Source organism: Struthio camelus, unplaced genomic scaffold, assembly GCF_040807025.1.
Source record: "Struthio camelus isolate bStrCam1 unplaced genomic scaffold, bStrCam1.hap1 HAP1_SCAFFOLD_134, whole genome shotgun sequence".
Taxonomy (NCBI): Eukaryota; Metazoa; Chordata; class Aves; order Struthioniformes; family Struthionidae; genus Struthio; species Struthio camelus.
The window spans coordinates 63,122-77,970 of NW_027182700.1; the positions used below are offsets into that span (position 1 = coordinate 63,122).

The following is a 14,849-nucleotide window of genomic DNA, read 5'->3' on the forward strand; positions in this document are numbered from 1 at the left end:
ACTACAATCCATTTCCTTGTTATAGTGCATGCTTGATAAAGGATCTCAACAAATGTTTTCCAGGGATAGTGACTCATAAGTTAAAGAGAGCAGGGATGTTCTAGGGTGAGAGTTCAAGAAAAGATGCAGTGGCTCAGGGAGAAGAGGAGCTAAGCTTTAGGCAGGTGGGACCCCGTGAGTGAGTGAGTGTCCTTGAACTGTGGCGAGTTCCAGGGAAGTTGTAGGCAGTAGTAGTAAGGGGTGAGAGGGGAAGAGGTGACTGCGTGGTTTCAGGCCTTGGCAAATATTTCAGATGCCATGGGAGACAGGGGTGTGCTGGAGAGCGGACGGGAAAGTGAAGTTTAGTGTCGCCAGAGGGGTTAATATGAAGAAAAGTTCTGGCAGAACACTTACTCATTTTTGCTTGTAAACTTCAAGCGATAATAACTAAAAAGAGAAGGGCCATGCCACTGAATGCACGGATCTTTTCTGGTTCCTGCTTTATGGAAGAGCTCAGCAATCGCCTCCTGCCAGTGTCTTAATCTGTCTAGAAAAGAGTCTTGGCATATCTGAGAAGGACAAAGAGCTCCGTTTGTTCTGAACGTCATGATCTTCTGCAGAGAGTGGAATCCATCAGACAAGTCAAGCCTTCCTGGGGTAGTCAGATGCCACAGAGGTGGCACTTAAAAGTAAATCCTTTTTTTTTGTCACTGCCATGGGAAGACGACGAAGGACTCTCTGATGGAGCGAGGTGGTGACATAAACAGAAGAAAACTTTGCAGTGACCTAAGTCTGGGAGAAAGGGATAGATTATTGCTGATCTATAGTAAAAAAAGAGAGAGAGGCAATTACCTTCTGTCTGAGAGTCTTGCACCATCATCAGTCGGCCAAACCATTAGGACCCAGAGAGTACAGATGAGTTAATCCATGGCTTTTGTAAGACTAGACATTGTCAATGGCTTCAGTGCCCCTAGTGGGCTCTGCTTGATGCCTTATATGACAAGTAGCCCTGAATTCATGGAGTCTGTGCTGAAGTATTTCAACTGCATATGGCAATTTAGTTTCCTTTTAACCGAAAGCCAGAAGGTACTCAAACTCAGTACAGGAATTATTAAAAAAAAAAATTTCTCTTCAACTGTCTTTATACCTGCTATAAAAAAAAAAAATCTATTTATTAACCAGGAGGATGAAAAGGAATGGCCCTTATAGCTTCAGGACAGCCTGTAAGGCCCAAAATTCTTGCGGTCCATGAAGTCAGAGGCTGCTACCTGAGACCGCTCTCTATAAAGGTGGTTCCTCAGGAAGTACTTTTATCTCTGTGCTGAGACAAATCGTTCAGCGCGTCACCGTCACCTGAGCTGTACTTATGCGGTGGTGTTGCAACTAAAATGTATTTCTCGAAGAAGGCGAGTAGTCACACAACATACTGAGGTACTCTGGACCACTTTTTGGAGCAGATGTGCATTTGTGGAGCTAAGTAATGATCTTCTGCATACTCGATTTAAGGCCCAGTGATAGCAAAAGGGCAATTAAGGAAATGTGGGCCTTGACCATTTAGTAGCAGCTTTGTCGGCTGGCTGTATCAGGATGCTGATTTCTGTTTGAAAGTGTAGCATTGGCAAGATTTTTAATTTGTTCTCACTGTAAAAATGCCAGGATTTATTTTCTCAGGGCTTGCACAATTTGTTCTTGGGGCTGTTGCTTAAAAGCTAGACACCTACGTACACCGTTAGCCTTCAGTTCAGTTCAAAGTAAATCAAAGGAGTTGGTTAAAAACATAAATTATATCTGAGTCGTTAGGTAAGAACGGCCACAGTATTAGCGGTCTCATGAAATACCAAGAAAGAAGAATTTGTTACTAATTTTCCTCTTGGTAAGAAGGAGGAATGAAATCTTGCCATAGTGTAGGATCCGCAGAGACTCACCAACTGAAAAGGAGCCCAAGGAGAAGCCCCATGCTCGTAGGGCTGGTTAGTAGAGACTGTTTACCAAAAGAAGCCTCCAGGTGAAAGTTTGTGTCTGATGACGTAAAATCAAAGAGAAACCCACTAAAGTGAAAATGTAGCATAGAATGTAGAAGAGGAAGAGAAAGCATTGAAGAGCAAAGAGTATGACCCAAGAGCATGAAAGCCAACAAAAAAGGTACAGTTGAGGAAGAGAAAATGTAGAAGAGCATTAGGAAACTTGCAGCATGAGTATTGCAGAAGCATTTCGGGGACACTGCAGGTCAAGCTCCAAATGATAACCTGACCTGAGAGTATTAGAGGGTTGGAGACTCCACCTTGACCCTGACTGAAGCCCAGGTTTCCTTCAGGCTTTCATTTGCATTATGCCAGATAAAGCCATGCTAAGTGAAGCACTGGTCCTTTATAGCCATAGTATAGTAATCACTGCATGGGGCACCTTCATGAAACGCTTTCTGGGCCACAAAGAGCAGCATGCATTTGCTGTGCTAGGCCTGTAATATTATTACCATTGTGTGCCATACAGCGTTGCTACTAAACAGTTGTTGAGAGATGCTTGCCGTTTGCCCAGCTTTGCCTTGCTAAAAAGATTGCTTGTGCTGGTCACCTTTTCAGGAATCCTCTCTTCTGATCTGAGTATGACCAAGAGTATGGAAACAAACAAGAAAGGTGCAGCTGAGCAATAGAAACTGTAAGAGAGCGTTAGCACACTTGCAAAATGAGTATTGTAGAACCCTTACAGGTTCTACAGTAGTGTGTAGGACACTGCAGGTCAAGGAGAGGCTCAGCAGTGTCCTGTTGCAGCTGGATCTGGTCTATATTTTGGTAGGGGTAGGAATGTGAGGTGAGTAGAAGTTAGTGAATAGCTGGGCGGTGTCATAGCTGTACCGGTGTGACTACTGCAGGTTTGGAGTCTAAAGCCAAAGGATGGAGGAATATGCTCACTTTCGTGGAGTGCCTTGTGTGCACGCAGACTATCGGGAAAGAAAAGCTGAAGTGTTTCAGTGGTCAAAAAGTCATTCTTTCTTTACGTTCATTTGTGAATTTGTTGGAGGAGTATTCCACGTGAGTGTAAAACAGAGGGTCTGCTTTTTTACTGGATAATGAGCTGAGAGAGCGGCTCTGGGCTTGGATTAGAGGAGGCCTCTGATTGTGACCTTGGTTTTTGGAACTATTGTGATAACTTGCAAGAGGTCTCCACGATCTCCAGCCGTGATAGTCATCTGATCATTGGGCAACTAGGTCAGAGAATGACTTTCTGTGTAGTATGCAGAGCGAGTCTGTATTGACCATGTGAAAGGAGATGAGAGACGGTAACCCACAGTATGCGTCTCTGGACGCAATTTTCTGCCTTTCTTGGCTCTGGAGTTTAGAATGTTAGTACGCTTTCGAATAAGGGCCACACAAAATAATTGCTTTCTTCAAAGATGTAAAACGGTGTGAGGCAAGCTGGATTACTCTCGTCTGCTGTCTTGCTGGAACCTCTTTAGGCACGAGACACTAAGGTGCAAAGGGATTAACGTCAAGGAAATTAGGAAAAGGCACTGTCTTCTGTGATCAGAAGAGCTGACCCAACTCCTTGTTACCCAAGTGCCATCTATTCCTTCCAGGTTAAAGATTCCCCAGACAGTGGACCTGCTAGCTGTCGGGGAGCACAATGGAAAAAAAAAAAAAAGAAAAAAAAGGCAACCCTCCCCCGCAAATTGTTGACCACACATCTAGGGAGGACATAAAAGGAAAAGAAAGCCATTGAATAAAGTCTAGGGCTTTGTTTCCTGCAGTTTTTGTGCAGGACAAAAGGACTTTCAGAAGTCCCTTACAGTCAGAAAGCAGTTCTAGAGACAAAAGGTGTAGTCACCCTCTGGAGATTCATTGTAGATAACTGAGCGAGAAGCTCTCCCACTCCAAAAGGCCTGTCACAGAGTGAACATTTGGAACAAACTCTTCTCGGTTATTTAAGTCTGCGACGTCTTCTGGCAAGTTCTTATGGCCACTGCGCCTTGAAAATCCATGTGGAATGTTTTCCGAGAGTGTGGTGAAAGAAGCCCTGGGAAACTCCAGGACACAGTTTGCTTCAAGAGCATCGTGTGTGGAGTTTTCTTTTAGCCTGAGATGGATTGTCATGGATTTTCAGAATGTGTGTTAGTTTCCACTGAAAGAAATTCGTTGAGAGAGACTGAGCTAATACTCTTTTGGAAATTAATGTGTGTGGAGTATTAGAAGATGACAACTTGTAATGTGCCTCATCTGATGAAGTACAGCATTGATTTCCAGGAAATTTGAGGCAGAACGTGTTCAGTGTATGACGCTTTCTGGTCTTTTCAGTCTAACCCTTAACGATGAGATGCATAACAGGTGGAATTGGTGCAGAATTCATCGACATTCTACAGTCATCCTTTCTGAAGGCTTTTATCCTTTCAGTGGCTTGCAGTGGATTTCCTTTCCTTAAAGAATTAGCCAGTCGGAATATCTGGCCCTCCTCCACTCCACACAAAAGGAAGATGGCTTTCCACGGAGTCTGCATTGAGGAGCACCGTTCAGTGCAGAACTGCTAAGAACACACAGTGAAGATGGTGTTTTGTTGTACTTCAAGCCAGGGAGCTCACTAGCAGCATCTCTGGAAAGATGCCAAGATAGGAAGTTCCTCTACATTTTCCTTTTCTCTTTCTTCAGAATAGATGCTCCGGCTTGTCAGTATCGTGACAAGTGGGTTTTACTCTATAGCTGTTTTTTTAGAACAAGCAACCCTTTGGGTTCTGGTAATGTCTAATTGGCCCTTTGTAGCTGAACTACTATAAAAAGCACGGGGAAGGAACAACTTTGCGGATGATGTGGTTAACAGATACACAGAGCAAGAGATTAGAGGGAAAAATCCATGGCTTTTGCTGCTGTCACCTACACTGCAGGTGAAAGGGTTCAGATTCTCTCCAACACCCCAAAGCTGCTCTGGCCCCCTACAGAGAATTGCAGGTCAAGCAAAGGTGAGGTAATGTTTCCACTGCTCTGAGCTGACCTCTGTAGTTGAGTGCCAAACATTTCTCTTCATCTAGAGTACTCAAAGGGAGTTCTTGACGTTTCCCCCAGTTGCTCCTACAGCTGTTGCTAAGCCTGTGGCTTTCTGTGTAGCATCTGTAGTGTTTTTTTTTTCTACCAGGTGCATCTCAGTTAGCACGGATGATTTCACAGAGCAGTCTGCAGAGGCTCAGCAAGTAAATGGTTATGACATTTGTTTGTCTAGGAGGTTAGACCTCTCTCTTTGTATGTGGCCTAGCACCCATTGCTGGAGGATCTGTCTGCCTCAGAGCCTCTACTATCTCCGTCCCTGTGACACTCGTACTGTCGGAAGCAACGGGAGACATGCTCATCCGATGATGATCACAAGCCTCAGTTTATTTGCACATTTTCATGACTTATATAATAGAGTTAATTAGCTCATACATATTGCAACAGCCAAGCTCCTTATAGGTTGCTAACATTAGTTACTTATCATGCCCGACAGCCAGATGCGGTCAGCCTGTTTGTACCGGCATTTTTGCTGATACAAAACCTAGCCTCAACCCCACATCCGCTCAACCAGACACTTCCCCAAATCCACGCGACCCAGGCGCGTTTCACATTGCCTCCTGATACACAGTTACATCCAAGCAGTTCTTGCAGCCGTGTCTTCATGTCTCTCGTCACGTAGCCGACTTCCCAAAATACCTTCCACACGTCCCCCGCTTTCTTGTAGTAGGGCATAGTTAATCTGTACTTTAGCAAGTAAGCGCAAAAACAGCTTGCGAAGGTAGGAAACTAAGCAAGGTAATATCAGCAAAAGCAGCAGCAGCATAAGTCCTACATTTATGCCGTACATGAGCAAGGTTTTGAGCCAGGGGCCAATGCCAAGAGAAGTGAGCCAGCTGTCCAATGGGTTATTGAGGACCTTAATGTCCTTGGTGTGATCTTTGAGCCATTGCAGCTGTTTATGAACAGACTCAGAATTAGAGGATAGATTGAAGCAGCACATACCTTCGAACTCCGTACAACCATGGCCGTGTGCCAATAGCAAAAAATCAATGGCAGCTCTATTCTGGAGGACCTGATGTTGCAGGTTCTCCATATCTTGTGCCAATTCACTAAGGACCTGAGTCGTCACGTTGGATTGTTTCACCATCCAGCAAGCGAGTTTGCTGATAGTACGGAGTGCATGAGCAGTACCCACCCCGGGGACTATGGAGGCAAACAAATTAGCTGTGGGCACCCAGAGTTCGACTTGATCGCTGCAGTCGGGAGTAAGTGCAGATAGGGTTCTCTTTTCACGGTGAGTCTTGTTGAACAAGAGGTGTGACATCACGGTAACATTTGGCATGAAAAGGGTCAATTTTCCTAGGTAGCACGGGCCCCCGTGGGCATGCCTTGGGATTCCCTGCCAGGCCCGATCCCCACAAATTAAATAGGTATTACGAGGTAATGCTTTTGCACTGTCATTAGCCCAAACCTTTACATCTCTCGGTCCCCATCCGTAGGTTCTATAGGGACCGCACATGTATGTTTTATTCCAAAAGGGGTAGCTCCTGGGAGTAAGCCAAAACGTGGGATCGTCCACACCCCACCTAAAGTTGCCCAATTCAATGCATCCCGACTCATTTGCCGAACTATTTAGCATTCGGCTTCCCAGGAGCCTGATCTCCTGGGGGTCCCACGGTATAGTTTTGTTCAGAGCTGCCAAGAGTCTTGCTGTACATTCACTATCAGTAAGGTGGCCATCACATCGGCCGGTGGACAACATAGCAAAATCGGATACATTAAACCCAGGTATACCCACCAGGCATGTGCGAAAAGGGTCAGTAGCCGACGCTAAAGCCAGACAGAAGGAAGTGGTATGCGTTTTCGTAGCCCATGTTAGCCACACATTTGGAGGGGAAGCAAAGTAAAAGGCAGAGCTGGTAAGGCACAGTGTTATAAGGCAACAACCGCGAAGCCATATTGGCACTCTCCCCCTATTCGGACCCTTTAGCTGTTGGAGGGTCAGCTGCATCAGACACTGCCGTAGCGAAAGGATCGAGAGCAGGTTTCGTCCACTTCGCAGGTACCCACAACGGACCTGTCGGGGCAGAAACACAAAGATAGCCCCTTCCCCAAAACAGAACCTTTGCAGGCAATTGCCATAAGCCGGTTCGCGGATCCTTGTACCGGACCCAGATATTATTATGATCTCGGCTTCGAGGCACGGTGCCGGTGTGTATAAGAACGGGCGGATGACGCGCCTCGCCGAATACACATAGGTGGTTTAGGACGAAAAGGGTTTTCAGCAGTCGAGAATGTGGGTCAGCGATTCCCTCGTGATGCTTTAAATGTTGTTTCAGGGTATTGTGTGCCCGCTCCACGATAGCTTGCCCCGTAGGGGAGTGGGGAATGCCCGTAATGTGGCGAACCCCCCACGTTGCTAAAAACTTTTCAATTCTACGACTGGTGTACGCAGGCCCATTATCTGTTTTTAGTTGTTGCGGTACACCCATAACAGCAAAACAACCAAGTAAATGTCGTTCAACATGCAAGGCTCTCTCCCCCACCTGGGCTGTTGCCCAGATGAACTTACTATAGGTGTCAATAGACACATGCACATATTTTAGGCGCCCAAAAGTGGGGATGTGTGTGACATCCATTTGCCACAACTCATTCGAGGAGAGTCCTCTGGGATTGACCCCTAAACCTAAGCCGCAACCGCCATTGTGGTCACTGCAGATGGGACATGCGCGGACTATGCCGCGAGCCTCTGTATGCGTTATGCCAAACTCTCGGCAGAGACCTTTAGCATTCTGGTGAAATATGGAGTGAGTCTCCCTAGCCCAAGTGGTCTTGGCCACGGGGGCGGTTGCCGAGAGAGAGACCAATTTGTCTGCCCTGGCATTGCCCGCGCCAAGACCAATATTCCATTTGTGACTACGAACATGAATAATGCAATATGGGTGTTCCCTAAGTTTTACCGCTCGTCTTAGCTGATGTAAGAGCGCAAGGAGGCGTTCATTTTTGACATCCTTAACCAGGGCATCCTCGATGCGCTCAACCACACCAGCCACATAGAGTGAGTCAGTGACAATGTTAAGGGGCCCTAGCAAGTGTAGCAGTGCCCAAACCACAGCAGACAACTCCATGGTTTGGAGCGTATCTGCTGGTGTAGCATTGAGCAATGTTTGTTGCCAGACACTATTGTCCTGCCAGGTGACGGCGGCCCGACGCGATTTTCGCCCTGCGTCAGTATATACTGTTATAGCGTCCTTTATAGGGTTCTTCTCTCTCTTGGGGCATGTCATCCAGTTCCATTGTCCGATCCATTGTAATAATGGAGATTTAAAGCTATTAGTTTTAATCACGGAACCGGCACCAAGCAGTGCTTCTTGTAAATGTTCACTATTCTGCAAATACCATCGTAAGGAGTCTTTCGTTCGCATGGGTAGATATATCGTAGAAGGCTCACAACCTTGAACTTGTAAGATTCTTTCCCTTCCTCGTTTTATCAAATCTGCCAAAACCTCTACTTGTTGTACTAAGGTTTTAATCTGCTGTAAAGCAGGGGACACCCACTCGAGGATACCCAACTCTCCGGTGCCCCTTAGTTGCACTAGAGCCCCGATTAGGTATCGGTGCCCCAGCCATACAGCAAGATCAACCGGGACGGTAGCATTAAGGCGGTGTACATGTCCCACAAGCGCACGGTCTACAATCTGTTGTATAAGGTTTCTTTGATGCGGAGTGATGTTGAGTTTTGTCGTAGGGTCCGTGCCCCTCAGAAGCGGGCGGAGTCCCTCCAGCAATTCATTTGGGATGCCCACTATGGGCCGCAGCCACTGCAGGTCTCCCAAAAATTTCTGCGCATCATTAAGGGTCCGCAGCCGTGATTGTAATTGCAGCTTCTGAGGGGAAACAGTTTTATCAGTAAGTACCCAACCTAGGTACTTCCATGGTGATACTTGTTGAACCTTGTCTGGAGAGATCACCAGGTTAGAGCATTGCAACACCTGCTGAACATGCTCAATTTGGCTGTCAGAAAAAGGAGTAGCTTGGGCAAATAATATATCATCCATATAATGATATATTACGACATGTTTCCATTGCTCACGTAGAGGCTGCAATGCCGCAGCTACATACAGCTGACATAACGTAGGGCTATTACGCATGCCCTGTGGCAACACTGTCCATTCAAACCGTTGATCTGGACCCTCTCTGTTGAGGGAGGGCAAAGTGAACGCAAATCGCTTCCGATCCTGAGGGTGCAGGTCGATGGTAAAGAAGCAGTCCTTCAAATCGATGATCAGCAGGGACCAATGTTCAGGAATCATGGCTGGGTTAGGCAACCCGGGTTGTAAGGCACCCATGGGCTCCATTTGCTTGTTGATTTCCCTCAAATCATGTAGCAGTCGATATTTGCCCGATTTCTTCTTTATGACAAATATTGGGGAGTTCCATGGACTAGTGGAGAGACGTAAATGGCCTTGTTGGAATTGCTCGTTTACTAATTGATGAGCATGAAACAGACTTTCCCGTTTTAGTGGCCATTGCTTAACCCATACCGGTGTGTTGGTAGTCCAGGTAATGGGAATTGGGAAAGTCCAAGCAATGGCTAAAAGGCTAAAGGGTGTTCATTCGTGAGCACAACCCCTAATTGAGCGAGTATATCTCTGCCGATTAGGCACTGCACTGTTGGTGGTAGTTGTACCACAGAAAACACAGCAGAAACTTGTCGCCCCTCTAGTTTTACTTTCAATGTAGGTGTTCGTTGCGCAAACGTCATGCCCCCAACTCCGGTGACCGTAGTGTTTGATGGAAACAGGGGCCATCCCTGGGGCCACTGTGACGGGGCGATTATGCTAGAGTCTGCGCCAGTATCCAAAAGAGCCATAAGAGTCACTTGTTGATCATTATAGGCAAGTTCAACTTTATGTCTAGGTCGATCATTTAGAGTCAAGGTCAGGAGAGTCAGTCCCCCGGAGGAACCGAATCCTTGTCCCCCCCGGTCCTTGTTGGCTAACGAGGGTATTTCCTTTGTAAGTTGTTCCAACGGGATTAATTGAGCAATACGTTGTCCTTTGGTTATCCGTATGGGTGGAAAAGGAGTGTGCAGCATTATCATTATTTCTCCGGTATAATCAGCGTCAATGACGCCAGGTAGAACAAAGAGTCCCAACATTGATGCTGATGATCTGCCGAGCAACAATGCCCCCACAGACTTGTTTTGAATCATGACAGGACCGTACACCCCAGTAGGAATGCGATGGGGCTGAGTGGTCAGGAGGGTAACATCTACAGCGGATGCCAGGTCAAGTCCGAGACTCCCTCTCGTTGCTGGTCTGAGCTGGGAAGTTGTGTAACAGCTACTTGTGTCTGTGCGCGGCTGCTCCGACTCGCGCTCCCACTGAAGTTTCCCGAACGGCGACGACAAGCACCAATGTTGTGGCTGTCTGAACGACATCTAGCACACCAGACACCAGACGCGGTACATTCCTTCCGGACATGACCCGGGAGTCCGCAGCGGTAGCATTTCACTCGGGGGAAACTTCGCCCCACATTCTGCCGGGTGGCCACTGACGCTTGGAGAGGTGCAAGAGCTGCTAAGACCTGCGTCTGAGACGTCCTAGCCTGTTCCTGTAACCCGACACCTAGTTGCTTAATGGCTTCCACTACCAGGGCCTGGGGTCCAATAGGTACCTGGGCCAACCTTTCCAATGCCTCCTCAATCGTCCAATTGGCACTGAGGGTGCTCAGAATGTTACGAGTAGTAGTATTACAATTTTGTAGGGCGCACTGCTTCAGCAAGGCGCCCCGCATGTACTCAGGAACCCCAGCTCTCTCTATAGCTGCTGCAGCCTTATCGATAAAGGCTCCAAACGTCTCATCTCTACCTTGTTTAATGCCCATGTACACTGGTACACCACCGGGCTCCTTAACACGATCAATGGCACGGCGCACCAACTGCATCGCCTCCCGTAACTTATCGGGGCCCAGCAGGGCCTGCGCCTCGGTGCGGAGGAATGGGCCGATGCCCATAAGTTCCTCCACCGTCACGCCGTGTAAGGGGTCGCCCGGCTGTCGTTGGCAAGCCACCGACTCGTGAACCAAGCTCTGCCAATGGGCATTAAACAACAATTGTTGATGCTGAGTAAAAATCAACCGAATTATCCCTCTGCAATCCGCGGGCAGAAGTATCTGCGTGCTCCAAATGTAGTCAAGCATTTGCCTCACTGGTTCACTGTGGGCCCCAAACTGACTGACAGTCGCCCGCAATTGCGACAAAAGTTTCCAATCTAGGGCGGTTATCACTGCTTGCACGCCGCCCCCTGGAGCAGCCTGGAAGGCGACGGGGCAGGCAAGCTGCTCCGCCGCCTGCAGCACATCCGCGTCCCCCCGTTCCAGACTCTCCCTGGCGAGCGCAGCCCAGGCCTCCCGACGGTCCTTAGCCATGGCATCAGCCAAGTCGGCTTCTGCCCCCGGGGGCGGCTCCGGGGGAGGGGGGGCCGAAGCCGCATTCTCGTCAGGGGCCGAGCCCGCAGGAGCCGACTCGCCAGGAGGAGGAGAAGGAGGGGAGGGAGGGGGGGGAAGGGGAGGGGGCAAATAGACAGTAGATGTACTCGGGGGTAAGGGAATATCTCGTGGCCAATCCGTGCCATAAGTCTTATTTTTTTCATGTGCGGCAGAGACCTGCTCTGCCGCCCGCTGCTCAGCCTGGTACTGCAGCAACTCATTATGGACGGCCCTCCAGGTTTTACCCAACTTTTTGGCCAACTTATCTCCATCAATCGCAGCCTCCCAGAGCTTATCACCCAGCTTACGCCACTCGGACAACTCATGGACTGTATGAGGATTCAGAAAACAGCCCTGGGAGTGTCCGTAGGCCAGTAAACCAGGAAGCTCTTTTTGGAGGTCCAGCCCCTTAACTTGCCTCTTTTGCAGGAAGCTGGTAAAAAGGTTATACGCTGCTTGCCTCTGCATACCTGATTCACGTCAGCGCTGTTGCAGCTCTCCAAGGTCTCGGCAGCGCGTATCAGCCGGGTACGCCGATGCGAACGCCCGGGGCTCGACACAGTTTTCTTCGCTGTGTTTTAGCCGTCCTCGCTGCAAAGGACCTGCCCACCTCGTTGCTCCGCCGTGGATCACGTCGGGGTCACCATTTGTCGGAAGCAACGGGAGACATGCTCATCCGATGATGATCACAAGCCTCAGTTTATTTGCACATTTTCATGACTTATATAATAGAGTTAATTAGCTCATACATATTGCAACAGCCAAGCTCCTTATAGGTTGCTAACATTAGTTACTTATCATGCCCGACAGCCAGATGCGGTCAGCCTGTTTGTACCGGCATTTTTGCTGATACAAAACCTAGCCTCAACCCCACATCCGCTCAACCAGACACTTCCCCAAATCCACGCGACCCAGGCGCGTTTCACATTGCCTCCTGATACACAGTTACATCCAAGCAGTTCTTGCAGCCGTGTCTTCATGTCTCTCGTCACGTAGCCGACTTCCCAAAATACCTTCCACATCGTACTGCATTAGCCCCCTGCCCCCACTGCTTTACAGGGTGGGCGCTGAAGCACAGAAAGAGTGAGTCATTTGCTTAATACTAGAAGAAAGGCTGCAACAGATCAACCCATGATTGCCATTTTGTTCTCAAATCACAAGCCAGTGCCTTATCCCAGCTCTGTTACCGCAACTCTGTCATCCCACGCCTTAGCCCAACTCTCTGCAGTCGAGGCGCGAAGACTGAAATAACAGCTACTGAACAGCATGGAGCCCTTCTGTAAGCAACAAAGTAATAAAGCAGTCTGCGTAGAGTCCATTTTTCCCCACGGGCAAAGTCTGCTGATACCTCCAGGTCTCTCTGTGAGAACTCTTGTCAGACTCGGTGGCTGTGATGATGGTGACTGGGCCCCGTGGAGGCGCTCCTCCTCCTCCTCCTCGGAATTGAATACATTTTAATGAACAACTCATACCAAAAGGAGGGAAGCCTTAGAAAAGAGAAGGAACTATTGCCCGTGGTGCAAACTCTCTCTCCAAGCCTTCTATTCCTCTGCTCTGCTGGCCGTCATTGTCACGGTTGCAGGTGTGGAGTCGCGTCTGTAGTCTGGTCCCGTAATGACGGCTCTGCTGTCACTCCTTTTGCTATTCAATCTCCTCCTGCCCTCCTGTCTGTGTCTCCCTCTAGCCTCTTCAGTTCCGTTCAACCACTAACTTTGGAAGGTACATTTAAAATGTCACTGTACTTCATGTGGCTAAAACTAAGCTGTCTCTTGATTGGAAACGGACTGGAAGCCTGAGCAGCAAATAACAACGCGTTGCCAATAAGTTGCGTGGAAACCCCGTTCTTGTTTTGGCCAACTGACTAAGGTGGAGACACGTGGGTCGTCTAAGGCCATCTCAGGCAGTCAAGCGCAGCCACGTTAAAGTCGTACAGTCACTTGCTATCGCTACACAGGATTGCCTCCCAGTGCCTGGAGCCCGTTCTTAGAAGTTTTTCCAAGAGTTCTGTTTCTAGGTAATGTGACTAAGTCTCCTCCTTTATGAGTGTCGCCCTGTGGTTATGCTTCAGGAAAGACGCCCTGAGACTCACGCAGAGCTATACTGTACCATTTCTTTACAAATCCCCCTTGTCAATACTGAGAGTGGTTTGAGATGTTTTTCTCCATCATATTCTAAATGGGGCTTTTTTTCTTGTCTTGCAAGCGGGGAAAGGGACGCACTGCTTTTTTCAAGCTTTGCCTATTGTCAGGAGTTCAAATAACCAAGGAAGAAACTTTTTCCTGCTGACACGGCAAGGCGAGATAAAGAACGTGTAGAGCAGTAAAGTACAGTACTAAAGCTGTTCCACAATTTCCGTCGCTCACTCTTTCCATAACTGCAATAGCTGCAATAGCTGCTACAATTGCACATAATTGCACAATGCAGACTTGCTGTAGAGTTTCCCGGGGAGAAGCTGGGCTGTTCTTTACACGTGCGGTTGCGCTAGCATAGCCTGTGGACGCATCATGTGCACAGGCTGGTATTATGTCAGTTCTCGGACCTTTTGAATGAGTTTGTGTAAGGGAAGGGGAACAGCCTGGCACTGCTCCTGTGATAAAGCAAAAGTGTCCTGTCTCCAGAATTACTCACTTGTGCAAGTGCTCTTTTGGGAAGCTATTTATGTATCTGTTTTAAAAAGTCATCCTTCTGCTACTTAATTTGGTTATTCTGAGTGGGCTGTGGATGTCTTGGAAGAGATCAGCTGGTTACAATACCAAAGGCGCTTCATGTTTTTCCACTGTTCCCTCTTGACCTGGAGGCATAGGGATGGATAGTCCATGTTTGAGGTTACCCTCTATAAAACGGGACAGGCACAACATTTGGCAGTGACATAAAGCACAAAGCAGCAAACTCGGAAACTGTCTGTGAAGACGGCGCTTGCAGGATCAGGGAGCAGTTTGTAAGTTCTTAGAAAGTATTCCAATGCTCTTTCAGAATAAGAAGCTAACCTCATGTGAGAAATTCACTCTGTAGGGAAATTAAAATGCTAAAAAGAAATTGAGTCGGGCTAACAGGTAGCTTTTGCGTTCGCACTTGTGTTGAAGAAGTACCTTATCGGGCTGGCGAGTGAAGGAGTAAAAGCATAAGAGCAAAATTTAAAAAAATCTTGGTGGAGAGGTAGAAGATGTGCAGGCTCAGCAGCTTGTAGAATATGCTATTGACTGTAAAGCATATGAATATTTTCCTAAATTATTTATTGTTATCAGCAGTTGTTTTCTTTCTCTGTAGGAAGGCCATACGTATTTGTGCCTCATCCTTGCAAAACAGGACCTGTTCTTAAAAGGAAAAAAACACCTAGAGAGTTGTTAGAGCGGTACTGTGCTGTCTGTAAAGCAAGCACAGCATACGCTTACTGTTGGTGGTGTTCTC

At 47.8% G+C, this 14,849-nt stretch overlaps 1 long non-coding RNA gene across 1 annotated transcript; it reads right to left on the reverse strand.

Annotated features, from left to right (window-relative positions):
* Positions 1 to 5,312: 5,312 nt before the first annotated feature.
* On the reverse strand, positions 5,313 to 12,469 carry LOC138065177 (uncharacterized). Its single transcript, XR_011138306.1, has 2 exons — positions 11,912 to 12,469; positions 5,313 to 7,026 (listed from the first exon to the last, which is right to left on the reverse strand). It is a non-coding gene; the product is annotated as an uncharacterized lncRNA (long non-coding RNA).
* Positions 12,470 to 14,849: the final 2,380 nt, after the last annotated feature.